At 43.3% G+C, this 26,689-nt stretch overlaps 1 protein-coding gene across 4 annotated transcripts in view; it reads left to right on the top strand.

Annotated features, from left to right (window-relative positions):
- ulk4 (unc-51 like kinase 4) overlaps positions 1–26,689 on the top strand; it is a 730,951-nt gene that overhangs the window by 539,944 nt on the left and 164,318 nt on the right. The gene's annotated exons all lie outside the window — the stretch shown is intronic.

The following is a 26,689-nucleotide window of genomic DNA, read 5'->3' as shown; positions in this document are numbered from 1 at the left end:
ACCATGCGCCAGATACACCTAACCAGAGTTTTATAAACCTGCAACAAAACTTCCTGGCTTTTAAACTAAGTGTTTTGACTAATAACAGCAAGCGTGCCACTGAGTGTATATCACAAGTAGTATAAGTCGCAGTAAAGATCCCTATAGTCACAGACCTCCGGCCAGAATAGGTCCTATCAATCACTAAGCTTTGTCTTAGATGGACAAACCAATTCTTAATAGAAATAAACAAGTCACTGCGGGCTTTATCAAACACCTTACACCATAAATCCATGTAGACAATATCCACAGCTCTATCTTTGTTAATCATCTTTGTCACCTCCCTGAAAAACTCTATCAATTAGTAAGACCCACTGCAAAGCCATGCCCACCAATCTTAATTAGGCCATAATTTTCCAAGTACTTATAAATCTCATCCCAACTACCTTCTGCCACTGACATGTGATCCTTTGATCTATAATTTCCACAATTATTCCCACTTCCTTTCTTGAACAATGGAATGCCATTACACCATTAGCCACTTGCCAGTGCTCTGGGATATTGTCTGTAGCTAGAGAGGACACAAAGATCTTGGTCAAGGCCCTAAGAATCTCACCTCTTGCCTCTCACGGTAACCTGTGGTATATCCCATCAGGATGTGGGCTTAACCATTCTTCAAGAGACCCAACGCTACCTCTTGTTTTATCTCAAAATGCCTTCACATATTAGCACTCCAGACTAATCTCACGACCCCTCACATATGTCTTCTTGATGTGTACCAATGCAAAGTACTCACTTAAGGACCTCACCTACATCTTCAATCTCCAAGCATATATTTCATTCTTTATCCTTGACTGGTCCTACCCTCTCCCTCGTTATCCTCTTGCATGTATGCATAGAATTACTTGGGATGCTCTTCAATCAAACTTGCTAAGGATTTTTCATGAATCTTCCAGCCTCTTCCAATTCCCTTCTTGAGTTCTTTTCTAGTTTCTTTATAATCCTCAAGGGCTCCATTTAATCTTAGCTTCCTAATGCATAAATACATTTCCTTTTCCTTCATAAAAAAATTCACCACCCTTCTCATATTCCAAGTTCCCTCATATCTTGCCATTCTTATCCTTACTCCTTGCTATAACATATCTGTTCTGTACTCTGTGCAGTTGGTCTTTAAGCAACCTCCGTGTGTCAGATGCAAACTTGCCCAAAGACAGCTGTTCCCAATCAACTTCACTAGTTCAGGGGTCCCAACCATTCTTATGCCATGGAGCCTTATCAATAACCGAGGGATCCATGGACCCCTGCACTAGTTCCTGCCGAATACACCCTGCTCCTATTTAAAGCTCTTCTTTATGCCATATTTATCCTGATTCATAACTGTCTTAAAACCTCTGGGGCTGTGATCACTGTTTCCAAGATTTTCTCCCACTGGAAGGTTACTTACTTGACCATGATTGTGAGAGTTCACTGTGTGTAAATTACCTGCCATAGTTCCCACCATAATGATGTGATATGAGTGCATTTTTAATGTTATTATGAAGGTTTAATCATTACATTTCATTTACTTTGGTACATAATTTGAAGATGCCAATACAGCTGGGAGAGATATTCAAAACAGGTTAAAGTATTGGAAGTGATTTATGCAAGCATCAAAAACTATGTTTTGTAATCTTAAAGTGCAAACATAGTCTTAGAAAAGGCAATAGCACATGCAGTAAAGTTTATAAATATGCTGCATCCGTAGTCTCAATGCATCATTTTCTTAATTACTGAATGAAAACAGTCAGAGTTCACTACTGCTTCCAGTCCGGTTAATGCTGTACATAAAAGAATTGATTTACCTTCAGTCCAACTGTTCCACAGGCATCAATTACAAGGAGACATTACACAGAGCCATTTAAGCATCTTCAGACCACTGTAAAAGCATCTTTAATGTAGTAATGCATTCCGAAGTGCTTCACAGGAAGATTATGTGATAATTCGAAAAAAAATGCATGTCAACGCACAAAATGCTGGCAGACCTCAGTAAGTCAGGCACATCTATGAAGAGGAATAACCAGTTGGTTTAAGATGAGACCCTTCTTCAGGAAAAGGGAAGACGGCAGAATAAAAAGCTGGGGAGAGGGGAAGGAGGATAGCTAGAAGGTGATAGGTGAAGCCAGGTGGGTAGGAAAGATAAAGGATTGGAGAGGAAGGAATCTGATAGGAGAGGAGAGTGGACCATAGGAGAAAGGGAAGGAGGAGGGACCCAGGGGAAGGTGATAGGCAGGTGAAAAGAGGTAGGAGGCCAGAATGGGGAACAGAAGAATAGGGAAGAGGGAGGGGAAAATTACCGGAAGGAGAAATTGATATTCATGCCATCAGGTTCAAGGCTACCCAGACAGAATATGCAGCAAGGTGTTGCTCCTCCACCCTGAGGGAGGTCTCATCATGACACAAGAGGAGGCTATGGAACAAGATGTCGGAACAGGAATGGGAATTGGAATTAAAATGTTTGGCCAGTGGAAGTTCCACTTCTAGTAGGTGGAGCAGAAGCAGTCCCCGAGTTTACGACAGGTCTCACCAGAGGAGAGAAGGCTGCATCAGGAACACTGGACGCAATAGATGACCCCAGCAGATTCGCTAGTAAAGTGTTGGGAGGACTGTTTGGGACCTTGAATGGAGGTGAGAGAGGAGGTGAATGGGCAGGTGTAGCACTTTGGCTGCTTGAGGGATCATTGCATGGAGGGAGATTAGTGAGGAAGGACGAATGGACAAGGGAACACGAAGGGAGTGATACCTACAGAAAGCAGACAGGGGTGCGAGGTAATGATGTGTTTGGTGACAGAATCACTGATATCTTGGAGAGGAGAACCACATCCTGGGAACAGATATGGCAGAGAGGAAGGAACTGGAAAACAAGGAGTAGCGTTTTTACGGGAAACAGAGTGGGAGAGGTATAGTCAATATAAGCATGGGAATCAGTATGTTTATAAAAGATGTTGGTTGACAGTTTGTCTCCAGAGATGGAGCCAGAGAGAGCAAGAAAGGAGAGGGAGGTGTCAGAAGCGGACCAAGTGAATTCAGGGTAGGGTGGAAGTTAGAGGCAAAGTTGATGAAATTGATGAGCTCAGCATGGGTGCATGAAGCTGTGCCAGTGCAGTGTAGCAGAGGAAGAGTTGGAGAGCATTAAAGGGAAAGGTTTGCAACATGGACTGTTCTACATAGCCAATGAAGAGGCAGGCATAGCTGGGATCCATGTTGGGTGCCCATCACTACCCCTCAAATCTGGAGGAAGTGGGCGGAGCTGAAGGAAAAATTGTTGAGGATGAGGGTATGCTTGTGGCGAGGTATCAAATAATGTAGTGAATCTTATGGACAAAATTTAAAATGCAGATCAAAATTATCCTGTCCGTTGGAAAGAACAAAACTATTGTCTGTTTTATTGGAAATCTTTTGATTAACTTGTAATGGCAGAATTGCAGGGGAAATATTGAAGCTCCACGCTAGTAATTAGGATTCACCTGAGATGGCTGAAGTTGTGCCACTGCGCTGCCCACTCAGATTGTTTCCTACGTGAGAATGTGAGGATGTCAACGTGAGAAAAAAAACACAAAATTTACAAATGCAAACTGCACTGCATCAGAAATCATTCAGAATCTTGCCACAAAATTGGGATCTGCAAATCTTTTCTCAGCAGTTCCCTGAATATACTATCATTGTTAGCTGCCTCAGGTTCTCTAGTCTGGCAACATCCCAGTGAATTTCCTCTGCAGTCTCTCCAGAAATCACATCTTTCTATAATGTGGCCACTAGAATACACACAATTCTCCAGGTGTTGTCTAAATAGTGTTGGCAAAGCTGCAACATGACTTCTCAACTTCAATATTTTTTTGCCCTGACCTATGTAGGCAAGTATGCCATATGCCTGCTTCACCACCCTCTCAACCTGTCTAGCCTTTTTCAGGAAACTACAGAAATTACATCCTGTTCATTTCAATGTTGAGAGTAATTCAAGCAAAGAGCTACAAAAAAAAGTTTGTCAAATTACAGAGGTTTTATGAAATTGTTCACCTCCCACATATCTTTCTTTTTAATTGTTTTGTTAGCCCTCTGAAACCCAATTTTCAGAAAATCACCCCTTATATTCGTTGAGTGATATATAGAATCATATTTTCTCCAGTGATGATAGGTAATATTTCATGAGGCAATGCTATAACCAAGGGACATCCGTTGGCAGTGCTCAGTCAGTTACATGACTGACCAAGCAGGCCATGTCCTGAAGGGCAGAACTCCCCATTAGGCTTCAACAGGTGATAAAAGAACCAATGCAAAAGAGAGGTCTACCTGGGACTGTGTAGCAAGTGTGGGCACTGTGTCATGTTTGTGGAGAATAAAGTCCCAGCTTCCCTGCATATATCAGATAGTTTAGGAGCAGTTCTATCCACTTATAACTGGGCATCTTTGAGACATTGTCAACAGAAACAGCTGGATTGTATTTTACCACAATGTGTTGCTGCAGATGTTCAAATCTAGACTGCAAACAATTTGGTGGAAAAAATCAGCAGGTCAGGCAGCATCTGTGGGAGGAAAGGAATCATTGACATTTCAGGTCCAAAGGTTTCGATTTAAGCAAGCATTAATTCTCCATAGATGCTGATCAACCGGCTGAGTTAATCCAGCAGTTTGGACCATAAAGCCAATAAAACAGGAGCTAAATTAGACCGTTCAACCCATTTGAGTCAGTGCCATTCAATCATGGCTGATTTATTTTCCCTCTCAACCCCATTCTCCTGCTTTCTGCGTGTAACCTTTGACTCCCTTACTAATAAAGAACCTATCAACTTATAAAGAACCTAATAAAACTAATAAAGAACCTATCAACCTCGCTTTAGTGATACCCAGGTGTGTCAATTTTGGTACATTTCAATGAGATTCCCCCCCACCCCCCACCCCCACCAGTCTTCTTAATTCCAGCAACTACAGGCCCAGAGGCATCAAATTATCCTCATATGTTAGCAGCTTCATTCCTGAGATCATTGTTGTAAATCTCCTCTGGACACTCTCCAATGCCAGCATATCCTTTCTTAGATATGGGGTCCAAAATTGCTTACAAATATGGTCTGACCAAAGCCTTATAAAGTTTCAGCATTACATTCTTGCTTTTATATTCCAGTCTTCTCGATTAAAAACAAGAGGGCATTGATGCAAGGTGACAGCAAGGAGTTTTAAAGGGATTTTGAGGAATAATTTTTTTCCAACAATGAGTGGTTGATATCAGGAACTTGCTACCAGAGGAGTTTGTGGAATTAGATACAATCACTGTGATTAGACAGCTAGTTAAATAAGCAAGACACAGAAGGATACAGTCCTAATATGGGCAAATAGGAAGGTGTAGATGAACAAAAATATCAGTTTAGGGTGTAGTGGCCTGATGGGACAGTTTCTATGCTGTATAGTTCAAGAGCCTCAACAGCAACCAGGACAAGCTTGTTCATTTGATCGGCAAACTATTCACAACTTCTACCTGCATTGTTCTGCATAAAGTGAACACCATTAAATGTACTGTACTTTTAGATCAAGACTTCTTCAAGTCCTTGGATTCTATCACCTAATACATCAGAAAGCCATCAAAGTCAATGTTCTTTTTCTCCAGCTCCCTGTGAATACCGTAACTGTGATTTCATTCTCACTCTATTTTAGGTTGCTTGTGATTTGCAGCATTCACACTCTTCCTGTCAGCTCAGATCCATTCTAATTAACAGAATAGGCAAGCCTATATAATGTGTTTGATGCCGAGGATGTGTTAGAACACATCATTAGTGATATAACCTGGAGTCATTGGGTGTTTCGGATCTTTCAATATCAGACATCCTCGCCCAGGCTGGGGTTGATTAGGCCCTGGCTTGTGTCCCAGCAGCATTGGTTCACAGGTCACACCTCTTGATCCATAGCCATCTGGAAGCTCACTCAGCAGCTTCTGTGACGGTCCTGATGGCTCTTCTTGCAGCTTCTGTAATGCCAAGGAGAGAGTAGGTTCTGCACAATGAGCATCCAGCAAAAGCTCTACACCCCACCTCTATAGGCTCACACTGTGCACTCCACTCCTGTCTCTGCTCTACCAGCTCCTGGTATTTGTCTTTCCTACACACAAAAACTTCCTCAATCCAGATTTCCCAAGGCACTGTCATTTCTACCATGACCACCTGCTTCGAGGTTTCTGACAGAATGGCCTCGGTGATACTGATGCAATGAAGTCAGGGAACTAATTGTTTGCCAAGACCAACTTTCAGTTGCCAGTGAGACCCTGGTGATCTGGGCTGAGGCTGTGGTTGATCTCCAGCTCTGACAAAGGCTGTGGGCTTTTTGTGATGCCTACTGTTGTTAATGGCTGAGCAGATACCTTGTGCAACTGCCGTCAGCATCTGGTTCTGGCACCAGTGGTAGCATGCCTCTCCCTGGGCTTTCGGACAGCTGCTGAGTATGTGTTTCAGGGTCATTCTGCCATGATTGTGTTCACTCTTGCCACGAGCAGAAAAGTTCACAGGACTAGGCAGGATGTCATACACAGCTTAGATCATGAACTTGATGTGCTGGGGTTCTGCCTTCCAGACGTTGGACCAGGAGATCTTCCCTTCAGCGCACCCTCCCACCTTGTCCAAGCACCCTGCTGCCCCATTCCTACCATCCTGGTGGAATTCACTTTCTTGACGGCTGTTTGCACCTCTTCCTGGTTTGGTTTGTGTGTGTCCCTGCTCTGAGCCGGTCGATGTGGGTGAAGGCAAGCTGTCCCGTCCTACCTGTTCAGACACCACTGTCCCTACCAGATTCCTGTGCCTCAGACAGGACTCAGCCATTTCCAGTGTGTTCTATTTCCTACCTGCTGATGAAACTGTGGGGTCTCTGTACAGCAACAATTCTCATGGATGGGAAACCATGAACTCCTTCTTCAGGCAGCCGAAGGGGAGCTGCAGTTTATTTCTCTTTCTGTACGGAGCAATGCTGCTTAGACTACATGCGAGACCCAGCATCTAGAAGGTAGCTATTGATCTTTTCCTCAGGAGCCTCAACTGTTGACATGGGTACCTCATATACCACATGAGCCAGAGGATCCAGGAGAGGATACTTTGCTGGTAGATCCAAGCCTTGAACTTGTCAGGTAGGCCTGATTAGTCCACATTGGTGAGCTAGACTTCTAATTCCTTGGTGGTCTTCCAGATGGCAGCTGCATCTCTTAGGCTGCAGTCAAAGACCTTCCTCGAGCTCTTGACTGGTGTCTCAGAGATGGATGGATAGTAATACTATCCATGGAGAAACAACTTTCTGTAATGCTATAGAACTATTTCTTTGCACTATGGAATGAACAAATCTTTAAAAAGTATGACAAAACTGAAACAAAATCACAAAATTGAAAGCAAAAATACTGAAATATAAAGCTGATTCATTGTCATCTGGAAATACATGTTAATATTTGAGCTAAAATGTTTAGCTGGCTCTGGAAAGGACTTTACACAATGTACTAACTGTCCATTTATGTTTCTAAATATACAGTGTTTCCAACATTTATTTTTCAGATTTCCAGATGTTATTTTGATTAATCAGATTTCATGGTATTTTACATTGCTGTGCTTTTAAATCTTTATTAAACTTTGGTTACTGCACAGCTGAAGAACAGTGTACAGTTCAGATCACTACACCATAAGAAGGGAGTGGTTGCACTGGAAAGGTTGCAAAAGAGATTCATCAAGGAGTTGCTGAGATGAAAAGTTGCTTTTATAATGAGACATTGTGTTTGTGATCCATTGAACTGAAGGCGTGAGGGGATCCCTGTAGTGATGTACAAAATAATGAGAGATATAGATAGGGTAGACAGAAGTGTGTGAAACTAGAGAGCATATGTTTAGGGTAAGGAACAAGAGTTAAATGATTTCAACTCATTGACATTGACCTGATATAAACTCATTTTCTCTATTAGTAAGTTAACTCCTGGAGGGGGTGTAGAAAAGGATCGTTCTAGGGTCCTGAGGAGATTTACTTTGAATGATTCAAGGATTCAAAGTACATTCATTATCAAAGTACAAGGGGTGATTGATAAGTTTGCAGCCTAAGATAGAAGGAGTCAATTTTAGAAAACCTAGCACATTTATTTTTCAACATAGTCCACTCCTACATTTACACACTTAGTCCAGCGGTCATGGAGCATACTGATCTTGGACCTCCAGAAAGTGTCCACATAAGTTGATAAGTTTGTGGCCTAAGGTAGAAGGAGATGAGTTATACAGCTCTCGTCACATGCACATGCAGTTCAACTCTTTGAGTGATTATGCAGAAAGTTTGAAGTTAATAACTCATCTCCTTCTACCTTAGGCCACAAACTTATCAATCACCCCGATGAGTTATGAGTTAGGAGGGGACTATGTTGAAAAATAAATGTGCTAGGTTTTCTAAAATTGACGCTTTCTACCATAGGCCACGAACTTACCAATCACCCCTCATATGTATGCAGTTTACAACTTCCCCACACAAACAAAGAGAAACATTAAACACCTTTCCTGCAAGGTGCAAAAAAAGTCACGCAAACAGCAAACAAATCAGCGATAAACACTGAATATAAAACACAAAATTGAAAGAGTCCAGGCATATTCAGTTCAGCTCAGTGGAATCTAATCTAGCACTGTCATTCGTGATCTGCAGACCATCCCAATCAAAATCACCCAAAATTACAATGAAGTAAAAAGCAACCGTAAAACAGAAACACATCAGAACATGAACTAATCCACAAACTACATCAATTAAGCTTTGCCCAAGACCCAGGTCGTCCTGCAGCATTGAGCGAGAGGCAGAGATAGGCCATTCAAATGCAGCAAGCGAGAGGGAGCGTCAGACGCAGACACCTTCCTCCAGCAGCAGCTCGTAGATAGTGCTGAGCACACACTTGCTTTGATGATTTCAATCTTCCTCGATGCTTTAATCAGTGAGAAATTGACTCGATCATGGGCTCACTCTGTCTTCAGGCTTCTTGGTCTTGAGGCTACCCACATTGCTTGAAACCTCACTGATCATCCTTGGAGACAGCAAAGCGCCATATCACTCAACCAGCCTGTAAACACACCACCAAAATGTAGATCACAGGCTTCAACAATAGCAGAACCACATTTCAAAGAAACTTAAGGTGTAAAAGAGGGGGACTTCCAGTAAGATGGCGATTGTTTAGTCGCTTCAAACTTTTGCTCTGTTACATTTCTTACCTTCGCACTATGTGTCTCCCTTTTTAAACCTTAGTTCGTTATTCTATCTGTTTTTTCTTATCTGCCTGCGAATACGTCTATCTTACAATGGCTACAAAAAATTCTAAATCCGGGAAAAAAGAAACTCCCCCGTCTTTGTCTGCCGAGATTCTCTCAATCCTGGAACAGAATCAACAAGACATTTTAACTGATATCAAGACTGAATTTAGAGCCTCTATCAGTCAGCTGGAGTCAAAATTGGATCAGATTAACGCCAGAGTGGATGATCAAGCCGAACATTTATCTCACATCGACCTAACCTCTGAAGATTTAAAACACCACGTTCAGCATTTGGAAACTCTCTGTTCCAACTTAACGGAGCAAAACAGCAAACTTATTTCCAAAATGGCGGATCTCGAAAATCGGAGCAGGCGCTGCAATCTGCGAATTCTCGGTTTGCCGGAGGCCACCGAAATGGGTTCCCCCATTGAATTTTCCTCTTCTTTTCTCTGTGAGATTTTCGGGAAAGAATTTCTCCCGACTCCACCTGAGCTAGAAAGAGCTCACAGAATTTATGTCCCTCGAGTTGTTTTGGGTTCTAGAGCACGACCAGTTATCCTGTGTTTCCATTGTTATCAGGTGAAAAATCGTTTGATTATGGAGGCACGCTGAAGAGGCACGCTGACTTTCCGAAATAATACCATTCGTATCGTGGAAGACTATGCTCCCCAGGTTCTGAAGATGCGTGCCGAGTTCAAAGGCGTTATGAAAGAGCTCTTTAATCATGGATTCAAACCTTCCCTTCGCAATCCTGCCAATCTTCGAATTACGCTTACTACTGGAGAATATAAGTGGTTTAAATCAGTTAGAGAGGCTGAGATGTTTGTTGGAAATCTTCCAGCCATCTTGACTTCTTTGGACCCGGTTTGACTTTCTAAAATAGCTGATGAGTATTTCTTGAATTAAAGTCTTTTTTGCGAACTCAGACTCTATTTGAATAATTTAGTCCTTAACTACTGAGAACCTAAGGGTTTTAGTGGGTCTCTCCTTGGACTTGGTGTGATTTTCTTAAATAGATGATTTAAATTAATGTTTTCCTGTGGACTTAGATTTCATTTGTGTAATTTAGTTTACTTTTGAATAACTTTAACTATAGAGACCTACAACTGGTCTTGATTTATTTGGGAGGCTTAGAGTTTTTTATTGAAGGTCTCCCTGTCAATTTACTGTATAAGACCTGCCTTTTTTTAAAACGGCTGATATGTACTCTCTTTCAATTTAGAACTTCCCCCTTTTTTTCCCCCTTTTACCCTTTTTTTTTCAATTTTTCATAGTTTCTCACAGGTAGATTAGTTCTTGATTACTATTTTGTATTAAGTTTTATATTCTTTCTGATGAAGTTGTTCCTATTTGTAGTGCATAAATTAGTTAGTATCTGCTATATTATTTACACGGAGCTTATGTTAATGTTACGGAACTGGAAGTTGGTTTTTGGGGTGTCCTATTTTCTGTAGAGCTAGCTGCTTTTTTGGGTAGCCATCTAGTTTTGGGTTGTAAGGGTGGGGTGGATTCTCCAGTACCAACACTATCTATTGTTTTTTTTGTTTTTCCTTGTTATCCAGGACATGTCTATGTCCTGATTCTATTGATTTATGTTTATATTTTTGCTTCCAAACTGTTATTGCAATGTTTGATCTTATATATGCCTACTGCCTTTTACGTCTTAACAATTGATCATGGTTAGTCCATTGAAATTTGTGAGCTGGAATGTAAAGGGATTGAATCATCCTGTTAAAAGAAGAAAGGTCTTCTCCCATATTAAGCAACTTAAAGCTGACATTGCTTTCCTCCAAGAAACTCATATTCGTAGTTTTGATAATTCTCGGCTTATGTCAGAGCGGGTGGGTCAGTATTTTCATTCATCCTTCCCGGCCAAAGCTAGGGGGGGTTTCCATTCTTATCAGCTCAAATGTTCCTTTTGAACTCCATAGTAAGATATCTGACACAAATGGCCATTTTATTATTGTTTCTGGCAAATTATATAATACTAAGGTAGTACTAGCTAACCTGTATGCTCCCAATTCTGACAATGTTAATTTTTTTGAACGCTTTTTTTCCTCATTACCAGATCTGAACCTATATTCTCTTATATTGGGTGGCAACCCAACTTTGGATCGATTACTAGATTTACTAGATTTACTGTTACTAGATTACCTACTAAATCTGCTTTAGCTATTCTCTCTTTTCTTTCTAACTATGGTATCTCTGATATATGGCATTTCCTTCATCCTTCTGAGAGAGATTATTCCTTTTTTTCACATGTTCATCATACCTTTACTAGAATTGACTATTTTTAAATTGATAATCAACTTATTTCATTTGTTCATTCTTGTGACTATCAGAGTATACTGATCTCTGATCATGCCCCAGTCACTTTGTCTCTAAATTTTCCTGGTCTCCCTCAAAGGAATAAACATTGGCGCTTTAATCCGACTTTATTATCGGATGATGATTTTGTAAAATTTATTAAGGATCAGATAACTTTTTTCCTAAACACTAATACGTCATCTGAAATTTCATCCCAGATTGTCTGGGATGCTATGAAAGCATATTTGAGGGGCCAAATAATTTCATATACACAGCGAATCTTAAACGAAAGTCCCGTTCAGAGCGATTAGACCTGATTAATCAGATTAAAGAATTAGATCAATTATATGCTCAGACTAAAAACTCTGAATTATATAAGAAGCGTGTAGAACTCCAAACTAAATTTGACCTTCTCTCTACTCAACCAGTTGAATGTCAACTTCTTGAAAGTAAGAGTCGCTTTTATCTTCATGGTGATAAATCTGGCAAGTTTCTAGTTAATCAGTTGAGACGTTCTAAAGCTAAACCACATATTACAAAGATCCGGAAGGAGAACGGGGATATTACATCAAATCACTCAGAAATTAATGACATTTAAGAATTTTTATTCTCGGCTTTATTCCTCCGAATCCCTGAATGAGAATATTTCTGTTGATCTTTTTTTTAAATAGCTTGAATATTCCTTCAATTTCATCTGATTCTAAAGCAAAACTTAATGAGCCTATATCATTAGAAGAAGTATCTTTTGCAATCTCTGCACTGTCGTCAGGCAAATCTCCTGGTCCTGATGGGTTCCCCATAGAATTTTATAAATCATTCTCTTCACTTCTTTCACCTCAGTTACTCTCAGTACTAACTGATTCGTTTAATTATGGTAAATTGCCACCCTCATTTAATGAGGCATGTATTATTCTTTTATTAAAAAAGGGTAAAGACCCAACAGAGTGTTCCTCGTACAGGCCGATTTCTTTGCTTAATATTGATGTTAAAATTTTGACCAAAGTTTTGGCTCATAGATTAGAAACTGTTATACCCTCTATTATTTCTGATGATCAAACTGGTTTTATTAAAAATCATCTTCCTTTTTTAACATACGGCGTTTATTTAATATTTTATACTCACCTTCAACTGGGACTCCTGAATGCATTATCTCTCTCGATGTGGAGAAAGCATTTGATCGTATAGAGTGAAACTACCTCTTTGCGGTTTTAGAAAAATTTGACCTCGGTCAAAGTTTTATCTCTTGGATCAAATTACTATATCTATGTCCTACCACCTCTGTTTTGACTAATTCTCGGCAATCCCAGTTATTTAACCTTAAACGTGGCACCCGTCAAGGATGCCCCTTAAGTCCCTTTCTTTTAGATTTGGCTGTAGAGCCTCAGGCGATTGCATTTCAAAGTTGTCCTGAATTGACGGGGATCTGGGGGGGGGGTGGGTGTTGAGCATAAAGTTTCTCTTTATGCTGATAATCTATTACTTTTTCTTTCAAATCCGTCCACATCCTTACCTCCAATGTTTTCACTTCTTGATCAATTTAGCCAGTTCTGTGGCTATAAACTTAATTTACATAAGAGTGAACTTTTTCCAATTAATAAAGAAGCACAAGTATTAGTATTTCGTTACCTCCCCTTTAAAGTAGTTGATAATCAATTTACCTATCTTGGTATTACAGTTACAAGGAATTTTAAGGATCTTTTTCGTGAAAGTTTTGCCAATCTTTTGTACTCTACAAAACAGAGTTTGTCACAATGGTCACCTTTATCTATGTCCTTGGTAGGTCGTGTTAATGTTATTAAAATGTATGTTCTCCCTAAATTTTTATACTTATTTCAATCTATTCCAATTTTTATTTCTAAAACCTTTTTTGATTCCTTAGACTCTATTATTTTGTCCTATCTGTGGAAGGGTAAGCGTTCCAGAATTAACAAAGCTTACCTTCAAAAATCTAAAAAAGAGGGCGGCATGGCCTTACCTAATTTCCGTCTATACTACTGGGCAGCTAACATTCGTTGTCTTATCTTCTGGTCTTTTTTCCATAGCCAGTCTGACCGCCCTAAATGGGTAGCAATGGAGCTGAATTCCACTAAGGATCTGTCTATCTCTGCACTTCTTGGATCTGCACTCCCTAGTAGTTTGCCTAGACTAATTGTTAATCCTCTTGTTAGACACACTCTGCGAATATGGGCCAGTTTAGGAAATGTTATGGTTTCTATGGTTTTTCCCTTTCTAGTCCTATTTTACATAATCATCTTTTTCTACCTTCTATGCATGATTCAACATTTTATGATTGATATAGAAAGGGCATTAGGTATTTTGAAGATCTTTTCATTGATAATCTCTTCGCATCTTTTCAACAGTTCTCTGCTAAGTTTAATCTACCTAATGCCCATTTCTTTAGATATCTCCAAATTAGACATTTCATTAATCCTTTATTACCCAACTTCCCTGAGATGCCCGAGAAAAATGCTATGGACTTGTTTCTTCTATTAATCCATTGTGTAAAGGTTTAATATCTTTTATTCGTGATAAATTAGTATCCGCCCCTTTGGATAAAATTAGAATGGCTTGGGAGCATGACTTAAATATCCCTTTATCTGATGAGGTTTGGGACTCGATTCTCAAGTCGGTTAACTCAACCTCTCTTTGTGCTCGCCATTGTCTTTTACAGTTTAAGATTGTTCATAGGGCTCATATGTCGAAATCTAAATTATCTCAATTTTATCCTAATATTAGTCCGGTTTGTGATAAATGCAAAAGTGGCGAGGCTTCTCTCATTCATATGTACTGGACCTGTCCTAGTCTAGAGAAATTTTGGAGGGATGTTTTCTTAACTTTATCCTGTATTCTGAATCACCACTTAGAACCTAACCCTTTAATTGCTCTTTTTGGTTTCTTGGCTGAGACAGATATACGTTTGAGTTTGACTAAACATCGAATATTATCTTTTGCTTCTCTCCTGGCTAGACGTCTAATTCTTCTTAGATGGAGAGATGTTGCCCCACCCACGCATGCTCAATGGCTTAGCGATATTATGTCCTGTTTAGATCTTGAAAAAATTCATTACTCAATTCTTAATTCGGACATAAAGTTTCATAAGGTCTGGGGACCTTTTATTGAGTATTTTCATAACTTTCCTTTTGACTAAGTTTCTTTTTCAGTCCCTTGCTTTCAGTTTTTTTGGTAGTAGGCATTATTATCTTCTGTTTTTAATTGTATTTACAGTTTTGGGGGTTTGAATTTTCTGATTTATATTTCCTACATTTGGCTCTGGTTGGTCTGGAGTTTTCTTTTCTTGTGGGGGTGGACACTAACTTTACACGACTTCAATTTGGGTGCTTTTTCAATTATTATATTCTGTATTATATTACCATTGTATGTTTATCTTGCACTGTATTAATTTCCTATTTCGCAAAAGAAAAAAAATAATTAAAAAAAGAAAAAAAGATGTAGAAGAAGTCATTTTCTGAACTATCTGAGTGATGTCTCCCTTGGCCGGGTTGTTTGCTGGTGCTCTATTCATCATTCCCAGGAATGAAAGGATGAACATATGAAGAGCATTTGATTGCACTGGGTCTGTCTGATTATTGAATATATTCCGATATTGAACTACCAAATATTGAAAGGCCCAAATAGAGTGGATATGGAGAGGATATTTCCAGTGATGGGAGAATCTAGGATCAGAAGACACCACCTCAGAATACAGTTAGATCAGAGATGAGGAATGTAGCCTGAGGGTTCATTGCCACATTCAGCTGTGGACACCAGGTTACTGGGTATATTTAAAGTGGAGGTTGATAGGTTTTTGATAAATAAAGGCATCAAAGATTACAAGAAGAAGTGCATTTCTTCTATTTCAGGTAGTATCCTGAAAAGACAGCAATTAATCAAAGATGGTCAGTATAATCCTAGAGAGGAGTTAAAAAAACAGAGCAACCATGGGGTATAAATTCAAGAACCTTGGAAGATGACAACATAGGCCAATACGGTGTTATAGAAGACATATGAAATACTTGCCTTTATTAGCAGGAGCAATTAAGAGTCAGGAAATTATGGTGCTATTATAAGATATTATTCAGGCCACAGCTGGAGTAATGTGTACAGTTGTGGTTGCTGTACATGTTTGGAGGACATGATTGTTCTGATTCATCAGGATGTTGCATGATATGGAATGTTTCAGTTATAATGAGAGATTGAAGGTAATTGCTAAGAAGTTTAGAGGGAATCTAAAGATTTTTTTTCACACAGAGGACAGTTGAAGGCTGGAACACACTCCCTGAGTGGATGGTAAAGGTAGGTGCTGTCACAACATTTAGGAAGTATTTAGATGATTACTTCAATGGCCAAGTTAGAGAAGGCTACAAACCAAGAGCATGTAAATGAGATTTGTGTAGATGGGTACTTGATATTCAGTGTAGAGACAGTGTGCCAAAAAGCCTGTAACTGTGTTCTACAACTCTGTGGCTGTGATTCTGAAAGGCACATTGTGGAGAGAAGCTATTTTTGTAGAGTAATTATGATCTGTAGTTCACGTTGGTGGTGGGAGCAGTCAACCTGACTTACAGAAAGTAGCAACTTTGGAAAAAGAGAGTTGGTGTTACTTTTAGAGAAGTAACTTTGTAATCAATTAAGGTACTTCACTTTAGCACCAATGCTAATCTTTTGGATGAGACATTAACCAATGCTTTTGATTTTATTTTGTACTAATTAACAATGACATTTAGGTTTCAAATCTCACTTCAAATGTAGTTGAAAATTACTTTGAGACTATCCTAGGATATTAAAGATACCACATGAATATGAGACAGAAACTGAGCAGCGGACAGTTGGAGATCTGTAGTGTGAGAAAACACAGCTCACTCTGGTCTACTGATTGAGTACATAGGCATCAACTCATGGCAGCTCAGTGTTTTGAGCAGTGGCCAATCAGTAATCAGGATTGCAAGAATAAATTAAAATAAGACGGGGCAAGCAGAGCAGCCATTGTTAGAGTGGTTATTTGGGACTTTAGTTCTTCGCATCTTCAGCAAGGAGAGGCTTGAGTGAGAGAAAGCAAAAAGCTGTATGTAGAATTTTTTCCCACAGTTTATTTATTGTTTTTCCTCATTATATTTGCTCGGTTAGAACAGTAGGCATGTCAGGCAGGATAGCTAAACACTTTGATGTTGAAGTATTTGCTGAGGTTGGCAGTTTGCTTGCAGACGATTCATCACCAGTCAAAATAACATCCTCAGTGTGCAGTTGTTGGTGTTTCTCTCTGGGAGAGCTCATGTTTATATTCATTCGCTTGCCTCTGTCCTGATTGGCTACCCTTCCGTTGACCTGTGAATTCTATTGGCTTGCATTTCTTTGGCACTTAGGGGTTCACAGATGGCCGCTATTTCGATATGTTTGTTTACAAAGTTATCAGAAGAGAACCACACTTCTAAATATTCTCATGCTAACTTCGTATTTGTTTGCACCTGAACCTCTGTGTTGTCCCAGTTAAAGTGGTGTTCTTCTCAGTCTTCATGTACCGAGGTTAGTTTGTGTTCCCATCAATGAGTTAAGAGTTTACATCCTGTCTGGCCGAGGTAGTTCTTGTTGCAGTCTTTACAGGTGATCCTGTATACCACATTGCTTTTGTTTGTTGTCCTTATTAGTACTTCGGTTGTTGAAACAAGCTTCCATAAAGTTTGTGAGCGATTGTGATCCCGTGAGGTTCAAGTAGTTGAGTTGTCACTTCTGAGATATTTTTGATGTAGGGAAAGGTCGTGTGTTTCAATGTGCGTTGAGTAAGTTTTGCGTAATTCTCTCTCGATGAAATTCCATGGGTAACTGTTTTTTTGGAGCACGTTGAATAAGAGCTTCTCTTCCCTGGCCTGAAGTTCAGTGGTGCTGCAGCGTGTTTGTGCTCCCTTAGCTAAGGTGTGAATGCAGCTTTTCTTGTGGCAGGCTGGGTGGTTGCTGTGGTAGTTCAATATTCACCACCATCCCAAATAGTTGATTACTCCTTTTTCAGGATGTGGGAAGGCAGGGAGACTGCCAGTGTCTCTGATGTCTATACCTGTAAGAAGTGCATCCAGTTGCAGCTTCTAACAATCTGTGTTAAGGAATTGGAGCTGGAACTGGATAAACTCTAGATCATTCGGGAGGCTGAGGAGGTGGTAGATAGGACATATAGAAAGGTAGTTACGCCCAAGGTGCAGGACACAGTAAACTGTGTGACAGTCAGGAAGGGGAAAGGGGTTAAACAGCTGGTGCAGAGTACTATACCACTTAGGATAGTGTTGGGCGGGATGACCTAACAGAGGCCTGGTATGGCAAAGCCAATGCCTTTCAGCAGAAAGTCATTTAAAAGGTAGTGGATTCAGCCCAGTACATCAGTGGTAAAGCCTTCCCAATCATTGAGCACATCTACATGAAATGTTGCCGTAGAAAAGCAGCATCCATCATCAAAGATCCTCACCACCCAGGCCATGCTCTTCTCTCACTGCTGCCATCAGGTAGAAGGTACAGGTGCCTCAGGACTCACACCACCAGGTTCAAGAACAGTTACTACTGAGGGGTAATCATCAGGCTCTCAGACAAAAGCGAGTGACTACACTCATTCTGTTGTTCTATAGATTTGTTAAGTATGCACGCAGGGAATAAAATCTCGGTTGTATGTGGTGACATGTGTGTACAGGTTTCCCCCGCTATTCGAAGGTAGACCGTTCCTCTTAAACGGTTCGTAAGCCGGAACGTCGTAAAGTGAAGAAGCAATTACCATTTATTTATATGGGAAAAATTTGTGAGCGTTCGCAGACCCAAAAAATAACCTACCAAATCATGCCAAATAACACATAAAACCTAAAATAACAGTAACATATAGTAAAAGCAGGAATGATCTGATAAATACACAGCCTATATAAAGTAGAAATACTTTTCTACAATTATTGCAGCACTGTCCACCATAGTGAAAATCTCACACAAGCGCTCTTGGCAGCACTCGTGGCAAAAACACACGGTGCAAGCGCTCCCGGCAGAAACACTTTTTCCAGTAACCTTTAAGCTATGAAGCTACCGAATAACACATAAAAATACACAGCCTATAGAAATAATATACGCCCAGTGTAATTTCACTTACCAGAATCGGGAAAACAGTGAGCACACTGATGATGGTGTGTTAGGCTGAGTCGTCAGAGGTTGGGGTGGTGGGAGGTAGAGGAGACTGGGGTGTCATCTCATCGTCGTCTGTTTCCATCAGGGCAGGCAGGTCACCTTCTTCTATGTCTGCCTGCCTTGATGTCGAAGGTCGAGTTTCGTCGTCTGGTGTGGCTGATGTGGAAGGCTTGAAAAACGACAGTATGCTTGACTGCTTAGCCTCGCACATTTTTCTATCATACAGTTCTTTGTAAGCTCTCAAACCATCCTGCAAACCTGCCCTAAACCTACGTACCCTTTCAAAATCAAAGTCATACTTTTCTGCAATCATTGCAGCATTGTCAATTGCAGCGAAAATCTCACACAATTGCTTCACGTTCAGTTCCTGGACGTCTTCACTACTGCGTTCAGCTTCAATTGTTATCCTTTCCTCTTCATCAGTTCTTCATCTGTCAGTTCTTGGTCATGGGATGCCAAAACCTCTTCAACATCATCTTTGTCAACTTCCACAAACCCTTAGCCAAACTCACTATATCCTTACTCCGTTCACCACGATCGAAACGCTTTATTATGTCTAGTTTTACGCTAAGTGCAATACCCTTATGCGCTCTTTTAGGCTTTTCTGATACCTTAGAACTCATCTTGCTAACGGATGCACAAAATAAATTGACATAAAGCACAGATGCTCACAGGCACGTGTTTAAGCAATGCCAGCTAGAATGCAGTTCTGGGGGAGGAGCTAGTCTGCTCGGCGCGCACGCTGCCTTTTTTCATTACAGTGAAAACACCTTCTGTTAGCAAAAACAGGTGACTAATGTAGGTCTTTCGTAACAGCGAGATGACGTAAAGCGAACATTTGAAAAATGGGGGAACACCTGTACTCTGATAATAAATTTTACTTGTTTTACTTAGAAGGTCACAGTGTCAGATCTCGAGTCTGGCTCTGTGACTCAGAAGGGAAGGGGGCAAAGAAGAGAGCTGTGGTGATCATCAGTTCGTGGAACAGAAAGAGGTTTCTATGGATGAGACTGATATTCCCGGATGATATGTTGCCTTCTGGGTACCAGGGTCCGAGGCATCTCAGATCAAGTTTTCAGCATTCTCAAGGGGGAGGGTAAACAGCCAGAGGTCATGGTCCATGTAGAAACTAACGACATAGGTAGGAAGAGTGACAAAGTTCTGCAAAGTGAATTCAGGGAGTTAGGTGCTAAGTTAAAGGGCAGGACTTCCAGAGTTATGATCTCAGGATTGCCTCCTGTGCCACGTGCTAACGAGGCCAGAAATAGGAAGATTATACAGTTTAACACATGGCCAAGGCATTGGTGTAGGAGGGAGAGCATCAGATTTTTGGTCATGGGGTTCTTGTCTAGAGAAGGTGGGACCTGCACAGAAGAGGTTTGCATCTGAACTTGAACGAGACTAATATCCTAGCGAGAAGGTTTGCTAGATTTGCATGGAGAAGGGATGGAGGATAAAAGTAGAATTGTAGGGTGTTGTGAACCAGAGTGCTAGAAGAGTTAGTGGAGAGTTTGTAGAGGCATATGTTGTTAAGACGTCAGACGAAAACAGAATTCAAAAGGTTGAGCATGGTGAGACTACTGTCCTGAGCTGTGTATATTTCAATGCAAGAAGCATCGTAGATGAGTTCCCACACTGTAAAAGGACTAGATGGGATAGAGTCGAATGTTCAGAAAAGTTTCCTTAAATTAGTACATAGCAGTCCAAATGAGAGTGTGTGTGATACTTGATCTGCTATTAGGGAATCAAACAAGATGGGTGACGGAAGTTTGTCTGGGGGAACACTTTGCATCATAAATGTAATGTTGGCATTCATTTCAAGGGGAATAGAATATAAAAACAAGGAGATAATGGTGAGGCTTCATAAGACACTAGTTGGAGTATTGTCAACAGTTCTTGGCCCCATATCTCAGAAAGGATGCGTTGTCATTGGAGAGAGTCCAGAGGAGGTTCACGAGGTTGATTCGAGGAATGAAGGGGTTAACATGTGAGTAATGTTTGGCAGCTTTGGGCCTGTACTCACTGGAATTTAGAAGAATGCGTGAGGATCTCATTGAAACCTTCTGAATGTTGAAAGGACCAGATATGGTGGATGTGGAGAGGATGTTTCCTATTGTGGGGGTATCCAGAACTAGAGGGCACAGCCTCAAAATAGAGGGGTGACCCTTTAGAACAGAGGTAAGGAGAAATTTTTTAGCTAGAGTGTACTGAATCTGTAGAATGCTCTACCACAGACAGCTGTGGAGGCCAAGACCGTGAGTATATTTAAAATGAAAATTAATAGTTTCCTGATCAGTCAGGGCATCAGAGGATATGGTGTATGGGATTGAGTGGTATCTGGGATCAGCCATGATGGAATGGTGGAGCAGACTCGATGGGCTGAATGGCTTAAATCTGCTCCTATGTCTTAATGTCTTATAATGCCATTAGTTTCAAAATAAATATGGAAACAGACAGGTCAGGTCCACGGGTTGAGAATCTGAATTGGAGAAAGGCCAAGGATCTGGCAAGTGTGGATTGGGCCAGCTGTTTTCTGGCAAAGGTGGACTTGGTAAGTCCGAGGCTTTCAAAGGTGAAATTTTGAAAGTACAAAGCTTGCTTGTGCCTGTCAGAATAAAAGCTAAAGATAGCATGTGTAGACAACCTTGGTTTTCAAGAGATATTGAGGCCCTAGTTAAGTAAAAAAAGGAGGTGCATAGCAAGTATAGGCAGGTAGGAACAAATTAGATACTTATTGAGTATAAGAAATCCAAAAGGACACAAAGAAATCAAGAAAGCTAAAAGAAGCCTTGAGGTTGCCTTAGCCGACACGGTGAAGGAGAATGATAGGGGATTGGACAGAATTGTTAAAGAGGAAAAGGAGTGCAAGGGTCACCAGAACTGTGCACAGTTCTCACCAACAAATTGTATATGGCATCCCAACTCAGTACTCAATTCCCCGACCAATGAAGGCAAACATACAAAGTGCCTTCTCCACCACCCTGTCTGCCTGTGTCTACTCTTTCAGGGAACTATGGTTCTATTCCCATAGGAACACACCCAAAATGCTGGAGGAACACAGCAGGCCAGGCAGGAAAAGAGTATGGTCAACATTTTGGGCCAAAACCCTTCGGCAGGACTGGAAGAAAAAAAGAGAAATAAATTTTAAAAGTGGGGGGAGGGGAGAAATAAACACAAGGTGATAGGTGAAACCTGAATGGGAAGGGATGAAGTAAAGAGCTGGGAAGTTGATTGGTGAAGGAAACAGAAGGCCATGGAAGAAAGGAAAGGGGCGAGGAGCACCAGAGGGAGGGGATGGGTGGGCAAGGAGATAAGGTGAGAGAGGGAAAAGGGGATGGGAAATGCTGAAGAGGGGCTGTGCGGCATTACCAGATATTCGAGAAATATTCATGCTATCAGGTTGGAGGCTACCCAAACTGAATATAAGGTGTTGTTCCTCCAACCTAAGTGTAGTCTCATCACGACACTCATCACCTCCCTCTGGTGCTCCCTTTCCTTTCTTCCAGACTTGTCTACAGGGTTAGAGCCCAGAGGATCCAGAGCGTGCTGGAAAACATCCAGAATTGGCTTGATAATAAGAAACAGAGAGCGGAAGTTGTATTTTGTGATTGGAGGCCTATGGCCAGTGGTATACCACAAGGATCGATGCTGGGATCATCACTGTTATATGCAGACAACTAACAATTTAGATGTGAATACAGGAGGGTTGATTAGTAATTTCATAGATAACATGACAATTGGGGGTGTTATTGATAATAAGAATAGTCTTAGGCTACTGGGTGGTATTGATGAGCTGGTAAGATGGGTAGAGCAATGACAGACGGTAAGTGTGTGGTGATACAATTGGAGAGATTGAATAAAACCAAGGACTTTCACCATGAGACGCAGTAGTAAAGCTGCTACCTCACAGCCCCAACAGCTCTAGTTCAAAGCTGATATCAGAAACTGTCTCGGTGCAACTGTCCTGTGTTTGCACGGGTTATCTCCAGTTGCTTCTGTTTGCTCAAAGACATGGGGGTTGGCAATTGTAGCTGTATGGTGGAATCCCGGGAAGTTGATAGGAATGGATAGTCATAAGACTAATGTAAATTAGGAACTTATGGCTTAGTGTGGACTCAGTGCCAAAAGAGTCTGTTTTCATGCCATCGAGTAGTAGAGTCACAGAGCCTCTGGCCCTCCATGTGTCACCTGGTTCGGAGTGAGAGACACTGAAGCAGGTCGATAGTTCACAGACTTTAATTCAGTGTTACAGGAAAAAGAAACCAATAAATGTTAGGTCAAACAGGGCCACTAACTAAAACTCTCAAATGGAAAATGAAGCCGACACTGCGGCTGAAAAGAACAACTAAATATAAAATGGATTCCACCAGTCTTCAGAGTCAGTTGACTCGACTGTCCAGCTTCTCAGGCGAGATCAAATGCAAACAGCAGCAAAGGGTTGCTGTGCTGTGTCCAAGTCTCGACAAGCACTGCAACGAAAAGAATGGAGCTAAATACCACCACAATGAAATAATAACTAGCTGACACATACATACTCACAAGCACAATTGCCATATCTACTGCGCTGCCAAATCCTTGGTTGTGACACCATGTCCGTGCTGACCACTGTGTAATCATCCATATTGTTTCTATTTGCTGGCACATTGCTCATATCCTAGTTCAGTGCAGATGAAGCGTCTCAGCCTGAAATGTTGACTTGTAGCGGTGTGCTACACGCAGCGCTAAAATAACGACACGAAGTCGGTAAACTGCAATTAAAGAAGATTTTATTCGAACTTCACAGCCTTGCTTTAAAGCCTCCCTCATCCCGCCCTCCCCGGGCACAGATGCTCCAAGGGACACGTACTCACAAACCCCCGCAGGCTTTTCCCTTTGTTGCGGACCTGGCCTTTGTCCCTGCGCGCTGGCTATTTGTGAGCCGGTTCGAGTGCACTAGGAAGTGGGTCGCCACATAACCCCCCCCCCACCCCCAGAACCGGCGATACACCCCCCAATGTCCACAGTTTGGGCCGGACCCTGTTTGGGAGGTCGGCCTCTGCGCCGCGGTGCCGGAAACTCGACCGGTTGCGCCACGTCCACATGGGTCGGTTTGAGTCGGTCCACCGTGAAAACCTCCTCTCTCCCCCCAACGTCCAGCACAAACGTGGACCCGTTGTTCCTGAGCACCGTAAACGGCCCCTCGTAGGGCCGTTGCAGCGGTGGCCGATGCCCGTCCCGTCGTACAAACACAAACTTACAGTTCTGCAGGTCTTTGGGTACGCAGGTCGGGTTCTGCCCATGCTGCGAAGTGGGTATGGGGCCAGGTCACTGAGCCTCTCGCGTAGTCTGCCCAGGACTGCTGCGGGTTCTTCCTCTTGCCCCCTTGGGGCTGGTATGAACTCCCCGGGGACGACCAGGGGTGCGTCGTACACCAACTCGGCCGACGAGGCGTGCAGATCGTCTTTGGGCGCCATGCGGATGCCGAGCAGGACCCAGGGAAGCTCGTCCGCCCAGTTAGGCTCTTTGAGGCGGGCCATGAGAGCCGACTTTAGGTGGAAACGCTCCACCAGTCCGTTCGACTGTGGGTGGTAGGCAGTGGTGTGGTGCAGCTGTGTCCCCAAAAGGCTGGCCATAGCTGACCACAGGCTGGAGGTGAACTGGGTGCCTCTGTCGGAGGTAATGTGGGCCGGTACACCAAAGCGGGACACTCAGGTGGCGATCAGTGCCCGGGCACAAGATTCGGAGGTGGTGTCCGTGAGCGGGATCGCCTCTGGCCATCTTGTGAACCGGTCCACGATAGTCAGGAGGTGCCGTGCTCCGCGCGACACTGGCAGGGGCCCCACGATATCCACATGAATGTTGTCGAAACACCGGTGGGTGGAGTGGAACTGCTGCGGCAGAGCTTTGGTGTGCCGCTGCACCTTGGCCGTCTGGCAGTGCATGCACGTTTTGACCCATTCACTGACCTGCTTGCGGAGTCTGTGCCAAACGAACCTATTGGCCACCAGTCGGACAGTTGTCCTGATGGAGGGGTGTGCTAAGTTATGAATGGAGTCGAAAACACGTCGCCGCCAGTTTACTGGGACAACGGGACGGGGTTGGCCGGTGGTGACATCACAGAGTAGGGTCCTCTCACCTGGGCCTACGGGGAGGTCCTGGAGCTGCAAACCGGAGACTGCGGTCCTGTAACTCGGGATCTCCTCATCTGCCAGCTGTGCCTCTGCCAGCGCCTCAAAGTCTACCCCTGGGGAAAGGGCGTGAATGTTAGGGCGAGAGAGCGCATCCGCCACGACATTGCCCTTACCTGAGACGTGCCGGACGTCCGTCGTGTATTCAGAGATGTAGGACAGATGGCGCTGCTGGCGGGACGACCAGGGATCGGACACCTTCGTGAACATAAAGGTAAGCGGCTTGTGGTCCGTGAACGCAGTGAAGGGCCTACCTTCTAAGAAGTACCTGAAATGCCGGATTGCCAGGTATAGCGCCAACAGTTCCCGGTCGAAAGCACTGTATTTGAGCTCGGGTGGCCGCAGGTGTTTGCTGAAAAACGCCAGGGGTTGCCAGCGACCCTCGATGAGTTGTTCCAGCACCCCACCGACTGCCGTGTTTGATGCGTCCACTGTGAGGGCGGTAGGGACGTCCATTCTGGGGTGCACTAGCATCGCGGCATTCGCCAAGGCATCCTTCGTTTGAATGAAAGCGGCAGTGGACTCCTCGTCCCAGGCAATGTCCTTGCCCGGACCCGACAGCAGGGCGAACAGGGGGCACATGTTTCGGGCAGCTGAAGGGAGGAAGCGGTGGTAGAAATTGACCATACCTACGAACTCCTGAAGGCCTTTGATCGTGGTGGGTCGGGGGAAATGGCGGACCGCATCTACCTTAGCGGGCAGAGGGGTTGCCCCGTCTGTGGTAATCCTGTGGCCCAGGAAGTTAATGGTGTCGAGCCCGAACCGGCATTTGGCCGGGTTGATTGTTAGACCGTATTCACTCAGTTGGGCGTAGAGTTGACGGAGGTGGGACAGATGCTCCTGACGACTGCTGCTGGCTATGAGGATGTCGTCCAAATAGATGAATGCGAAGTCCAGGTCACGTCCCACCGCGTCTATTAACCGCTGGAGCATCTGTGCGGCATTCTTCAGGCCGAGCGGCACGTGGAGGAACTCGAAAAGGCCGAACGGGGTGATGAGAGCCATTTTGGGGATGTCGTCCGGATGCATCGGGATTTGATGGTATCCCTGGACGAGGTCTACCTTGGAGAAGATCCGTGCGCCGTGCAGGTTTGCTGCAAAGTCCTGAATGTGCGGCACAGGGTAGCGGTCCGGTGTGGTAGCCTCGTTCAGCCTGTGGTAGTTGCCGCACGGTCTCCAGCCCCCTGTCGCTTTGGGCACCATGTGCAGGGGGGAGGCCCATGGGCTGTCGGACCGCCGGATGATCCCCAATTCCTCCATCCTCTTGAACTCCTCCTTCGCCAGTCGGAGCTTGTCCGGGGGAAGCCGCCGAGCAGGGGCGTGGAGGGGTGGTCCCTGGGCCGGGATGTGGTGCTGTCGGGGCATGGCTGCCGTGAACTGCGGTGCCAGAACCGATGGGAAATCCGCCAGGACTCTGGTGAAGTCGTTGTCGAACAGCGTGATGGAGCCAAGGTGTGGGGCTGGCAACTGGGCTTCTCCCAGGGAGAACGTTTGAAACGTCTCGGCGTGGACCAGCCTCTGCCTCGGCAGGTCCGCGCCCAGAAGCGGTTGAGCTACGGCGGCCAGTGTGAAGTCCCATGTGAACCGGCTGGAGCTGAACTGTAGCTGCACCGTACGGGTGCCATAGGTCCTTACCGCGCTGTCGTTCACGGCCCTCAGGGGGGGACCCGGTGCCCTGTTGCGGGTGTCGTAACTTGTCGGAGGTAAGACGCTGATCTCGGCACCGGTGTCGACCAAAAAACGGCGTCCCGACCTCTTGTCCCACACATACAGGAGGCTATCCCGACGGCCAGCCGCCGTAGCCATCAGCGGCAGCTGGCCCTGGCG

This window comes from Hemitrygon akajei, chromosome 20 (assembly GCF_048418815.1).
Source record: "Hemitrygon akajei chromosome 20, sHemAka1.3, whole genome shotgun sequence".
NCBI classification, from domain to species: Eukaryota; Metazoa; Chordata; class Chondrichthyes; order Myliobatiformes; family Dasyatidae; genus Hemitrygon; species Hemitrygon akajei.
Note: the sequence above shows the minus strand (reverse complement) of the source record. Positions and strands in the feature narration are given on the sequence as shown.